Below are 14,792 nucleotides of genomic sequence, written 5' to 3' on the forward strand. Positions count from 1 at the left end.
ATGCAGCCTTAGTGAACACCAGACCCTAATCCTTTTTTTTTTTTTTTTTTAAGTGTATTTAAGTTTGAGACCAAATACTTCTTAGGTTAGCATAATTGTTTGACTTGCTCAATCTCATCAGACCTTCATTATCAGAGTTTTGCATATGGCTCTTTTTCCGGCAGCGGCAGTCATTGCAGACTTACTTCAGTGGTCACACGGGCCTTCCCAGGACTTTCCATTCTGACATTCTCCTCGAATGTGAACAGAAAAAGAAATTAAAGCAGACGAGGGAAGTTCTAAAAAAAAGGCCATGCAAATGAAATGCTAATGGCATGCTAATGAGGGCTGAGGGGAGGCGGGCGGTGGGTAAAGTTTGGTTAGAGAGCGAGGCAGCGAGGAAGCAGTAAATGGCTGGGTGAGCAGTGAGTACGACTGGTGCCATGCTGAGTGGAGAAACGTTTCGTTAGCGAGGGAATGAGAGAGAGAAAGAGAGAAAGTGTGGGACGGAGGGAGGAGTAAATGGATGCCCCGTGGGCTAATGAATACTGATTGATTTCCAAATTAAATTTTACAACTGTTCTCTCTCTCTCTCTATCTATCTCTCTTTTTCTCTCACATTCTCTTTCCAACACACATTTGTTAATTATGCATAGTTTCAGGTGTCCGATTGTTGTTTCTTCAACCATTTCTGAGTCAAGAAATTCACGCACGCATATTCAGGACTGTCCAGTGGACATTGTAAGGAAGAAATCTCACACTCAAAACAACATGCCATTTAAACACACCTCATCAACCTGTCACAACATCTTACAAATGACATCCCGAGACACAGTTCGGTTTCTCTGGGACCGCTAATGTTTTTTGTGGCCCCATCTCCGCTGCCTCATTTCAATCTTAAAACCCTTTACGCGTCCGCGCAAGGCAGAGTTTCGTTGGTTTCTTTTGGCACGGGAGGCCGCACAGGCAGGGTTGATCATTAGATGACAGCGTAAAACAAATGCACAAGGTGTAAGAGAGCGTAATGATGAGGAAAGCAGGAGGGGGAAAACAACAACGATCAAATACAAGAGGCAATTCTGTTTTTAGTTTGTTTTGTTTTTTTTACGAAATATTAATGATCTTTCATTTGGCTCTCATCACAAGGCGAGCAAGGAGAAATTGCATTCTATTTCGCAAAGCCTAAGAAAGCACGGGCCTAGGTAATGGGTAATAGGTGTAGAGAGGAGAACGGAGGTGAGGGCCGTGGGGCAGAGAAAGCGAGGGAGAAAAAAAAAAAAACAGGACGAGAAATATTCCCTGAGAGAAAGAGGGGCAGGAAAGGCTGGCTAAGGTGGGAGCGAGAAAAAAAGAAGAGGAGATTGGAAATTGAAATTGATGACATTGAGAGTGACTATGACAGAGACAGGCCCTTTATTCTTTTCTCTTTTTTGAGAAAATCACAGCAGCCAACCTTGCAATGAGGGCAGATCAAGCTAAAATAGGCTGTTGAGTGCTCAGAGAGAGAGAGGTGGAGCAAACAGAAGTGGAGGACATTAGTGAGTAGATGATGTTGTCAGTGACCGATGTAAATCACGGCGATACATAGTCAACAGACACACTCGGCTGACTGTGAGGGGGGCAGCCGTCAGGACGCTGGCACTGACAAATGGAATATTTTCAGAGGACTTAATCAGAGGAAAATGGGGTTTCATCTGCACGCCTCCCCGCTCCACTGCCCTCAAAGAGAGAAATGATTGCCTGTCTTTCTCACCCTCGCCTTCCCTCTTCTCCTCTCCGTCTCACTCACTCGTCAAGCATAACCGCAACACATCGGAAAGGTTACAGGAAGACCGTGTACGTAGCTGCTTTGGGCCGCTGTTTTACAATATGAATGTGCAGAGGGGCGCACGCACACGCGGTCATGTAGATACATCACATGCACTATGATTGATGGGTATCGCTATCTCAGATGACAGAGAGGTAATATCTCTGTCTGAGACACGCATCCGATTTTAAACACTTCCACGACTTCATTTTGTTCTTGTTTGATGTATACCCGTACCGGACAAGATCTATGAGTCAGGATCACTCTTAATTGATCCTGTTATCGTCTGAATCAGAAGAATGGGAATCACGTATAATCACCACCAACGCAACATTATCAGATCACTTTTTACAAGTACCTACACTCTCAGAACAAAAAGGTACAAAAGCTGTCACTGGGGCAGTACCTTTTCAAAAGGTACACTTTTGTACCCAAAGGCGTACCTTAGTGGTACATATTAGCACCTAAAATATACATATTAGCACCTAAAATGTACATATTAGCTCCTGAAATAGACATTAGCACCTAAAATGGACATATTAGCACCTAAAATATACATATTAGCACCTAAAATTTACATATTAACACATAAAATGTACATATTAGCTCCTAAAATGGACTTACTAGCACCTAAAATGTACATTTAACACTGAAAATGTACATATTAGCATCTAAAATATACATATTAGCACCTAAAATGTACATATTAACACATAAAATGTACATATTAGCTCCTAAAATGGACTTACTAGCACCTAAATGTACATTTAACACTGAAAATGTACATATTAGCACCTAAAATGTACACATTAGTACCTACAATGTGCATATTAACACTTAAAATGTACTTATTAGCACCTAAAATGTACATATTAACATTTAAAATGTACATATTAGTACCTAAAATGGACATATTACCACCTAAAATGGACATATTAGGACCTAAAATGGACATATTAACACTAAATTGGAATCGAGAATTGTGAAATTTCACTGGTATCTAGGTAAGGTTACATAGGTCAAAAACAACAAAACAGTAACTCTATTTATTTATTATAGGCAGGGCCAGTGAATGTTTTTGTTTTTATAGCTACTTAACAGTAATAGTTGTTATGTTAATATTAATATGATGACAATTTTCTGTTAGTCAAACAGTAGCCTACAAGTGTCCCGATTGGGCCTGCATGTAGTGTATAAAGACTGGTCATTATCATTATATAATTTATACAAAATTTGTATTGCTGATGTAAAGATGCACCACTTAGGGAATGGTCTCTTGCTACACATTATCTTTGAGGGCTACGCCCTCCTGAGGATCAAATCCTAGAACTGGCCCTGCATTATACCAAAGACTATAGAAAGAAGGTTCACTCCTTTTAGTTATGAATGGGAGAAACTGCAGCACGCAAAATGTTGGAACACGTCCCGCATTCAAGTGGAGCTTGTCAGTTGCTGTTTTGTTTTTTTTTTGTTTTGTTTTTTGTATTTTGAAGAAGGCTCTTAAATAACTTCATACAAGGGAAATAAATCATACAGGTTTAGAACCATGAGAATGAGTAAATTATGACTAGCCCTTTAAAGAACTATTTGTGCCTGATCTGACTCTTGCTAAAATACTTTTGTGGGTGTAACCTAATGTAGTCAGGTTGTTTCTGACAATGTGTACTACAAGGACACAACTCAACATGGCCCATTATCACAAAATGACTTAATTACTTAGACCTAGAATTAGTGCTGAAAAATGTATTTGTTGTTTTACATCATAATTTTACATTTTAAAATGATGGCCAGCCACATCTATTATTCACACATGAGCATGTTCAGGTACAGTGGTAATTATTCATAATGATCTGATTCCTATATTATTAATACTTTTAAAAACTCTAAATGACATTAAAAAAAAAAAAAAGAGTTCACTGTCAAAGCATCTCTAACAGTTCAATACATTGCGCACTTAAGCTCACACACGTTCACTCGACTTTCCCGTACTTTCTTTGGTAACGGACAACCCTCCCCTCTCTCCATTCTCTGTCTCTCTCTCTCTCTCTTTCTCTCTCTCTCTGTCACTAAGTTTTGATAGATGACTGATTGCCGAGCTGTGCAGGAAGATTTATTAGTGTTTATCCAGTGCTCGGTGGTCACCTGCGGCTTAGAGACCTGGGCCCTGTGCACCATGAACAGGGTGTGTATATGTGTGTGTTTGTGTGTGTGTGTCACTTCGCTTATATGTACAAATCTGCAGTACATTATTTGTGTGTGTTTGTGTGTTTGTGCATGTGCATGTAATCGTGGCATGTATGAGTAACACAGGCTATATATTTCATTATTCCTAGCTGTATGGATGTCTCGGCACGTTAAACCCAACACTGGCTAATGGAAAACAAACTTGTGTAAAACCTAATAGAGCTGACTTGAGACCTGCTCATATGGCTATCCACAAATCTTACCCATGACCCCCATGACCTGTGATTATGGGTTAAGTGGGGTGAGGTTTGGCCGTGCACTCTAATTGTTAGGTTTTATTAGTTTGACACCGTTCTGTACCATTCTGTGGTCTCACATGCACTAGAAGAAGCTAAGGGGGATTTCCAGTCAAGGACAAAGTGTTCAATCTTATAAACAGCATATGTTGAAAATGCTTTCTGTGATCCATGAGTTTCAGTTATGAGTCCATAAGCTGTATAAAAATATGAGTACTTGACCAATCATTAATGTGTGTTCTTGCATTAAAGTGGTTGACTTAAGTACTCAAAATGTTGAAAGTCTTACCTCTAAATGTCTGTGCCATTAAATAGAGATGGGCTCGGAAGTGACAGGTATGATCAATCTTGAAAATTATGATACATTTTTCTTTGTTTTCTGTATGTACCTGTTACTATTGTAATTTGTCTTTAAAAATGATGATGATGTGTGTGAAATAAATTCTATTCTATTCTATTCTAGGTTGTAGCAGCATTTTGGGTGGTTACTTAAGACCTGATTGGTTAGCTTTAGCACAGCATGCTTCCAGACCAGAAAACTAACCCTGCGTCTTACTATGTCCATACTATCCATCCTAAACAGTATGTGAGATTAAAATAAAAAGCATAGAATTTAGAAAAGAGTATGCCAGAAGTTCCCGGATGGTCTACTATTTCTAGTGGATTTTCGAAGTGTGGATGCGTGTACACTCTAAAGGCTAATATTGCCCACAACCCATTGTGCTTTGGAGAAAGAACTACAAATACGAGTAAAAAGTGTTAAAAAAACTACAAAACATGGTGGATATGTCCAACCATCTTGACAAGATGATTGACAGGTGAGTTTGCATGACAGGATGCGTGTAACTAAGCAACAGAGAGCAACCGTTAAAGATGCTATTGTATGACGTGATAGTATGTCCCAAAGCTTGTCTACTCTTCTGCTACAAACCCAAAATAATTACTTTTTCTTCACAGAAGAGTACATACTTTTAGGGCGTAGTATGAGTAGGCGAATTGAGATGCAGCATAAGACTTCAAAAGCAGGTAGGTAGTGATCCCTGGAATCACTTGATATTGAAAATACAGGTAAGCTCAAGATATGTAGCACCAATCTATATACATAACATGATAATGAGAACATTATTATAATACAATGTTTTGAATTCTTTATGTTTTAGTACAGGAAGAGTAAGAACTAGTAAAGTAGGATCAGGAGCGACTTTACCAGCTTACAAGGTGCGTGGAAGCAAAGAACATAAAAAGTGCAAAAAGAGAATCCAGCAATTGTGATAAGGGAGTTTTAAAGCAGCTCTATGCAGTTTTTTTACCATAACTGAATAGCTTCAGAGTTAATGCAATAGTTAAATGACTATTTTCGGGTTGATTTCTAGTCGAAATTTCAGGATTTCAGTCGACCAAGATTTTCTTTGATTGATTACCGCCCTACTTCAGATATTTATTCTTGTTTTCGCATGGGCCTGGTTGCAGTCTGTTTTTTTTCTGTAGCCACTCAAAAGTCCGAAGTCTTTTGCGTTTCACAACGGGTGAATCTCCAGCTGTCACTGGTGACTGTCATTTGAACTTTTCTGGATCCGCCATCAAATTAATACGTTATAATTATATAAGTAGTGTTGTCAAAATATTCGGTACTTTAATTTAATTTTTTTTTTTCAAGTGGTTAAATAAAATAAAATTTAAAAAAAACTAATTTTGCAGTGATACCGAAATTGGTACCGAGAACCGTGACATTTTAATGGTATCGGTACAGACTACTGGGATTTTGGTAGCGTGACATCCCTAATATCAAGTGTTGTGAGAAAAGCCAATAAATCTCCACCTCCAACATCCTCACACGAAATATAGCCTACTAACCGAGCAGTGTTGTAGTACTCGAGACTCGGACTCGTCTCGGACTCAGTCTCGAGACCATATTTTAATGGTCTTGGTCTTGTCATGGACTCGTGTCCATTTGGACTCGGAATTGACTCGTACTCGAACATTTTTTTTTTTAGGACTCGGAATTATTCCCGAGTCCACTCGAGTTCAATTAAAAATATTTTTCATGATTATTAATGTATGTTAATAAAATATTTCTTGACACGCCCAGTGATTGGTGATTCTCTAGTGCGCAACTGCGCATGACAAATTGTAATAAAATTACTTTTAACACCACCTACTATGTGGCCTTTTTACCCTAAACTGATCATATTTTTTAAACTCTAAGTAAATTCAGTAAAAATAAAGGATTTCTCTAAGTAAATAAAAGTAAATTAGGTAATCAACCCTCACTGGTCTCGGTCTCGACTCGGACTCGACCGTCTCTGGTCTCGGACTCGACTCTCTGTGGACTCGGTCTTGACTCGGACTCGACTCTCTCTGGTCTCGGTGTCGACTCGGACTCGAGTGAGGTGGTCTCGACTACAACACTGTAGCCGAGGCTCCTTCTTCATGATGTGACGTAATGACGCAAAGACATGCTCAAATCTCCAGTACCACTGGAATTGAAAACATTATTACAAGCTTACCGCTTTGAATCGAGCTAAGGCAAGCAGATAGTTTTGAACACTGGCTGGTAATGTACTTGCTCAAATATTATTTTTGGATAATGTTTAACCGCAAAAAGTTACGTACTGCAGCTTTAATTTGATCAATTAAAAGGATTGTTAATTCTAGAAAAGACAATCTTGCAGAAACTTTCATCATCATCACAAGCCAATCCAGTATATCATGTAATCAAGGGGACATTAAAAGAATTCTGAAGCTTCAGCCTCTCCACCCTCAGTGCTGGCAGTAAGCTTACAAGACCCTGATGCCATCCATTTGTCTCATGATGAATGTGGCAATCTTCTAGCCCCTTGCCCTGTCCAACACATTTGTTATGAACTGACATGCCGGCTGCTTTCCGCTCCATTCTTGCCAGTGGGGACTGCTAGCTAAGTAGGATGAGAACTCAATAGCAGACTTTGTTGAAGAGAGGCTGCCAATTATTCTTGTTTTTGTTGTGTCAATGATACAAAGTTATTCTGTTGTGAGCTGTCGCCTGAGCCTTTCTGCAATAATCTACATGCTCTCTACTGCAGTTTGTGTCGAAGAAGCCAGAAAACCCAGGTCGATCAATGTACGGGGAGACAGAAAAGTTTCTCAGAAGCCATAAATGTGATTTGATGCTAATCGTTCCTCGAGCTTACATGACAGCTTGAGAAGGAACTGTTTACAGCAGTCTTTAGCTGAGGGTCCAGTCAAAAGATCAGACCTCTCAATCCTCAGCTAGATAAAGGTTACACTGCGTATATTAGCTTGAGGAGGCTATTTAGTCTTGGCACCCTCACCGTTAGTCCAACGCTCAAGCATGAATCACGCACTGTTCCGACAGTGAAATTTGTCACCTTTTCCAGCAGATCAATGATAATTACCTCCCTGACACGAGTTCAGTTATTACTTTACAGGATCAAGGACAGAGGGGAGGGAGGGCTGGGGGCGATAGGCAGAGTCTGATCGATACTCTCTGAAATATGGCTGCTACAGGCCTCAGCAGCTCAACAAACCATTACAGCCACTGTTTCTTCACAGCTTAGTGACTGGATCTGTTCTGAGTCCAGCTGTCTGTCCAACTGCCGCTCTGAGAATCAGATAAACCATGGAAGAGGGAAATTATGCCTTTTCTGGTGTATGTAAAACTATTTAAAAAAGCCCATCAGGTGTCTGGAAGCAAATATCAATTGTGAACAGTCTTTTTATGAATAATAAATAAGGTGGAGTTTAAAAATTTGAGTTGATTTGTGTATTTTGTATTTACCATCTCCTCCTGAGGAATCTACAGAATCGGAGCCTGCTCGATATTGGCAGCAGGCGGGTGTGAGTGCATCCAAGAACTAATGCCAACGGCCTGGTGTCAGGAAGGGCAGCAAAGAAGCCACTTCTCTCCAAGAAAAACGTCAAAGACAGACTGAAATTCAGCAGGAAGTACATGGATTGGATAGCAGAAGACTGGTGCAAAGATATTTTCTCTGATGAAAATACTGTTTGGGACTGTTCTGGAAAATTGACTGTCAGGTAAGGGAGCTCTGATTGATTGGGCGCCGATCGTTATCGACTGATAATAGCTTTATATATTTTGATCATTGGTCTCTATATAGGTCAGAAAAGACGAGATGAAGCAAAACTCATGAGACGATTTTCTATGCACAGCTAAAATAGCTCAACCAAATTCACCAGTTGATAAGTTGATAAGATTTAAAATAAGGCACATTGTGTTTTCCACAGATGGTTATTGTTTGGCTGTGATACCTCATTTAAAGGAGTAGTTCACTTTAAAAAAAAACTTTTGCGCGATAATTTACTCACCCCCAGATGTCCGTGTCTTTTTGTTTCTTCAGTCGAAAAGCAGGTAGGGTAAGGTTTTTGATGAAAACATTCCAGGATTTTTCTCCATATAATGGACTTCAATGGGAACCAAACGGTTCAAAGTCTAAATGAGAGTTTCAGTGCAGCTTCAAAGGGCTTTAAACGACACCAGACGATGAATATGTGTCTTATATCTAGCGAAACTATCAGTCATTTCGAAAATAAATAATAAATAAGTTTTATAAGCACAAATGCTCGCCTTGCTCGACTCTCCTGTTCGAACTCATTCATCAAAATGAACAATTTTTTTTCCGAGTGAGTTTGTTCATTTCGTTCGTGGAATGACTCGAAAAAAATTCGTTCATTTAGATGAACGAGTTCGAACAGGAGAGTCACGAACGCGCATCAAAGAACAGAGCAAGGCGACCATTTGTGCTTATAAAACTTTTTTATTTATTTTTTAAATGACTGATCATATCGCTAGCTAAGACCCTTGTTCATCGTCTGGTGTCGTTTAAAGCCCTTTGAAGCTGCACTGAAACTCTCATTTAGACTTTGAACCGTTTGGTTCCCATTGAAGTCCATTGCATGGAGAAAAATCCTGGAATGTTTTCATCAAAAACCTTAATTTCTTTTTGACTAAAGAAAGAAAGACATGGACATCTTGGATGACATGGGGGTGAGTAAACTATCAGCAAAATTTCTTTTGTTAAAAGTGAACTACTCCTTTAACTATGACTCTTTTAAATACTTACACAAGTCAAAAGCATATGCATGTGGTGAAAACGCATGCCCACATGATCCTACATAAAGTTAAAAATGACTGAAAATTGTTCTTTTTGGATATCTTAAGAGGTTTGTCTTTAAACGTTTGAAGATGATAGATGAATAAAAATAGGCCAGTTGCCTTTTTCAGAAACTCCTGTTTCCCCGAGTTTTCTGATTCAGAGCTTAGTGCAAAAGCATACTTTATTTTTAGACTCCCACCTCAACACACACGCTCACACAGATCCCATTCTCGGGCAGTGAGCTCTCTCTCCCTCTCTTTATTAAATGACCTGTCTGCCTGTTTTTGCTGTCTGTCCCTAGTGGCGCTGTATGTTAAATTCTATCATTAAAACCCATTACTGAGCTATCAAAACCCTCTGTAATTCCAGCTAATGACCTCATTTCCCTAAGTGTCACCCATGTCAGTCAGCGCTGGGGCCACTTGCTCAGGCAGGCGCTCAAAGTAGTGTCACGGTGTTACGGGACATCCCCCACCCTCCCTTTTCTTCTGGAAAAGAAAAGGGGAAAAAAAGCTCTTAGAAATCAATGGCGGTGGAAAATGACAAAGCGCAGCGGCATGGGACTTGGGCCCACGTGTGTCGGTTCTGATATACTGAATCTGATTGACCTAATAGGTGCAGTAGTCAAACTGGGGACAGCTCCTGATGTGTTAAGCAGTTTGAGAAGACCGTACACCTGAACGGATGCCGTTTCACAAGTGATTGTAGCAGATTTCATCACAATTCTCCCATTTTCAAGAGTCGCTTCGTAATGAACATTTACAAAAATGCAAAGTGGGGATAATGACACACATCGTTTCCCAGTTTAATCTTCATCCTGCTCCTCCTCTTCTCCACGAGTTCCCCTTTTTTCTACACTGCCAGGCATCGTCCTCTCAATTGGAAAAAGGAGCCCTAAGGCCACTGGAGCACCAAGACCCTGTTTCTTCAAGGGATGGATAATTGACTCCCTTCGCTTGGTAATTTATCGCTTGCATATGCAGCTAATACATCAGCAGGCAAAACAGTGCTGACCTCACAACCTTGTCCAACAACTCTACCATTGCTACCAAAACAGCCCACACACACACGTGCACCTTCGGCCCAGCCCACCCCTCCCCTCAATAAAGAGCCAGGAGCCTAGAAGTGAATTGGAGAGGGACACAACTGGCAGGGGAAAGGAAATAAAATGATAGATGGGGTGCATTGTGGCATTATGAATGAATTATGCTGGCCAAATACCTTGAGCAGAGCAGTGTGTCAGCCTGTGTCTATACTAATCTTAGAGGAAATATGACTGTCTCTATATTAAAGAGTGCGGCACAGGGTGAGCCGGTGAATTAGTTGAGCAATCAGACCATTACAAAGACGTACTGTATCTTAGATGGCATTATTCAGTGGCCACATTTGTCAGCCTCACGCAGTATCATACTCAGCAGTCGGCTAGTTGTTTTTTGTCGTTTCTATCAGTGGGGTATCAGCATCGTCTGTCACCTCCTGTACGTTCAGTCTGTTTGACAAGGATTCATCGCAACCTTCACTCGAGCTCCATCTACCTTCCTATTTATCATGATGACAGCACATTATTGTGCACACCTGAGTACATTTAAACTTGAGCTGATCACACACCCAAGAGAAACAGTCTCTAAAAAAATACTGAAAAGGAAAAAATAATGAAAACTAAAATATGTATTCCTTTATCAAACTATAACACAGGTCATTTCAAATGTCACAAAATTGTTAACAGGGGGGTTATTTTTTATATTTACAGCTGTAGCCGTAATGGAAGTTCAGCTTAAAAACACAATTATGAAAAAAGAAAAGGGGGTAGTCACCATCTCTGATAAACAAAAATTACTAATATAAAACTTTTCAGTTTCTTGTTGTGAATGAAGATGCTTTGATTCAAATTTCGGTGCATTTTAACATAAATTACAGAAACTAAAATGTAAATTATGACCAGTCGAAACTGGAGCAACAACCTGCAAAATATATTGTGTAAATAATTAAGTGACTGTGAATGAATGAGTAAAATAATTACAAATCACATCAGCAATGCAACAAATACATTTGATTTCATTTCTGATATGTGATTGTAATTAGAGTAAATACAATAATGCATTTCTAAATAAATAGCTGTATAATCCTTAGATTTTATTCTAGAAACTCATCTAAATATTAGGTCTATTATCTAAATAGAAGACAGGAAAACTCTTCACGTTAGAGATTCTTGGGAAATAATATCTTGATATAATCAAGAATGGGACACTGCAAAAAATGTATTATTAGTTTTATATATCTTTGTTTATTTTTATTTTTTGGTAGTGCTTTAATTTTTCATATTACTCGCTTATTTATTTATTTATTAGTGAATAATTATTAAGATATGTATTTAATGTTTAGAAATCTAATTCAAAAGAGGGCGATTGAATTTGTCTTTTTACATCCCCTGATTTAGGCTGTAGCTTGAATTCTGTAAAAATATCTTGAGGTGTAATGGGATGTCATGTCTGATGTCATATAAATATTTATTAATCATGTTGGGCAACCTTAATTAAATTCATTCAGGTTGTCTGACCTGCATGATAAAGACGTTCGTGGGTTCTTTTCTTTCCAGCATGCACTTTTGACAAAGCGCATTCTCTATTCATTTGGTTGGGTTTTGGCGCCATCTGATGTTACATTTTAAAATTGCAGAATTGATCCATTAGATACAAGCTTACTTGATTATCTCATATGATCAATTCATAAGCAACGGATTATTTAAAATTAATTAAATGACATTGCAGTGAAATATGACAACAGAAGACAACAAAAAGAAGTAGGCCAATAGCCTGTCCTAAAAAACACATTTGACCTGATTTTTCACTTCAAAGTTAACATGAGAGTCTACAATATTTAATGTTAAATGTTCTTAATGCCCATTAGCTATCAGCTCAGCAAACCAAAAATATGACTAACTTGTTGTCAGAGATGGGCACAAATACATCAAAAAGTATTTAATTACATCTTACAAATACTTACTCATCAGATGTATTTAAATAAAATACTGCTATGAAAATTATTTAATTAAAATAAGTAATTTGTAATACATTTTTTTTTTAAAGTAGTCTTTTGAGTGCTTTACAGTGCGAGAGTAACTGTGGCGTTGTACACGTAAAAGTATAGAATATCTGAATTTCATCGTTTAGAGGCAGAAGATGAGCTTTTAACGAACATACATGTTGCCGCATACTATCATAATAAAAGATCATTACATCTATAACTGTAGTGATTCCTGTCTGTGTTTCCCTTGTCTTGTGTAACTTTAGTTATTTCCTGTTCTGTCTCATGTTTTGTAGTCCTTTGTAGTTTTTCTAGTTGATTGGTATCCCCAGGTGTTTCTTATTGACCATGCCCTCTTGTTATCTTGTTTAGCTTGTTAGTCTCTGTATTTAAACTCTGTGTCTTGTTACAGTGTTTGTGGGTTCATGATGTTGTTCTACACAAATACAAAGTATAAAACACATGACAAACAAACAATTTCAGGTGCACCAAGGAATCTGTAAATATAATATATTTTTTATCTGCAAGATATAATGCATTATAATGTACATTATGAATAGCTTTATAATGCATTATAATTATATAACCTTCATTTTCCTGACGAAGTAACAGAATCATGTAATGCTGACCAGATTTAATGAGTGATTCTTACGGAAAATATAAAGACATATTGCTTCTACCATTTCAATATGAGGGTTCAATGAATTGAAAATGATATTTAATGATATTAAATTAAATCTAAGTAAAATTGAGAGAAAGGAGGGACTAACCAAAGCTCTCTTCCAGGTCAGCTGGGACCTGCTCTGGGGTGTCTGGTTCAGGTGTGAATTGTTTTTGTGTGGATGTGGCTGTATTGTCCTGTTGAACCTGTATATTGTCCATGTAATGCTGGCCAGGTTTCCGAATAGAGGACCTAGAAAACATAGTAGCAGATTTGAAGGCAATATTTCCCTTTTTGAGTAAATCTGAAAACAATTAAAAACAAGAGATAGAAGGGACTTACAGAAACTTCTGTGCTCCATGGGCACAGTCCCTTACTCTGAATGGGCATGGGTGCTCTCTTGAGGGAAGAGATAGGTATGGGTGATCCAGGAAGGGTCAAGTCGTTGGGCTTCTGATGCTATATGATGAGGGATCCTACGTTTCGCGTGCTTTTCGCATGGTGCATTTTGTAAATTCTCCCTCAGATGCTCAGCAAGCCACTGTTTTGCTCTTATTGTTTTCCGGATGGGCAATGCTGCTAAATCGGCAGGCCACTGCTGCTTCTTGTGGGGTCTTGACTAGCGCGTGTGTAATTTACATTTAACAGTTAGAGCGCACACTTTCACTGCGTGATTTAGTCTAATGCATTATGCCCCCCAGATTCAAGATAAACGGGTAATAAATGTCCCTATATGTCTTTTATATTTATAATATTAACCATATGTCACGAAAAGCGCCATTATTCCCCAATATCAGCGTGAATACAAATGTGACGTTGATTTTATGCAACGTACATTTTAATAAACAAGTTATCAAGTGACTTACATTTTAGACATCAAATCGCCTGTTTCCCTCAATTGTTCCAAACAAGTCAACACAGCTGAGAAGAAACACGCCACTGTTACTGAATGAATCAGTTTTTTGAACAAATCAGCTGAATCAATGATTTAATGACTCACTCAATGCTTTGTTCCTTATGTTTGTTCCTGAATGAATCAGCCGTTTGAAAGAATCGGTTGAATCTCAATGACTCAGTCATTAACAGTGACTTGCTGCCACCTCGTGGCGCGTTAGAGTATTTACAGTACACATTTTAAGTATCTTTTCATTTTTTAAATATTTTTGAATAACTAATTAAAAAATAAAAATAATACTATTAATATTAATACTCTGAAAAGTGTTATTGTGTCCTGCTCTCCCCTCACTCTTTCTCTTCTTCTAAATCAGTTTCTTCTTCAAACATTGCTGAATTAAACCAGTATTTCCACTTGCAATGCAACTGTGGAGAGTTTACTACCGTAAAGCTGATTGAGTGAATCTCTGAGCTGGTGTGAGTTAGTGGAGACAGGGCTCATTTGGAAATTCATGAATCCTCGTATACTAAATGAAGCAAGGGTGTGGTTACATTCAAGCTACTTAAGGCATGAATAAAAAAAAATAGGAAATCATAGGGGAAAAAAACGTTTAAATATGTAATTTTTGTGATCAAAGGTGAGTTTTAAGGGATACAATTATTGACCACTTACTATTTAAGTACTCTTTATTGGTACTTTTTTAAGTAGAGAAAAAAATTGGAGCAATGTGTTGATTTGTCCTCAAGGTGTCACTGTTGGGTTAGAGATCACACCGGTAAACAGCAAGGATTGCATGGCATTGGCTCACATAATCATTATCAAAACTTAACTA

Source organism: Pimephales promelas, chromosome 5 (genome assembly GCF_988280905.1).
Source record: "Pimephales promelas chromosome 5, fPimPro1.hap1.1, whole genome shotgun sequence".
NCBI lineage: Eukaryota > Metazoa > Chordata > Actinopteri > Cypriniformes > Leuciscidae > Pimephales > Pimephales promelas.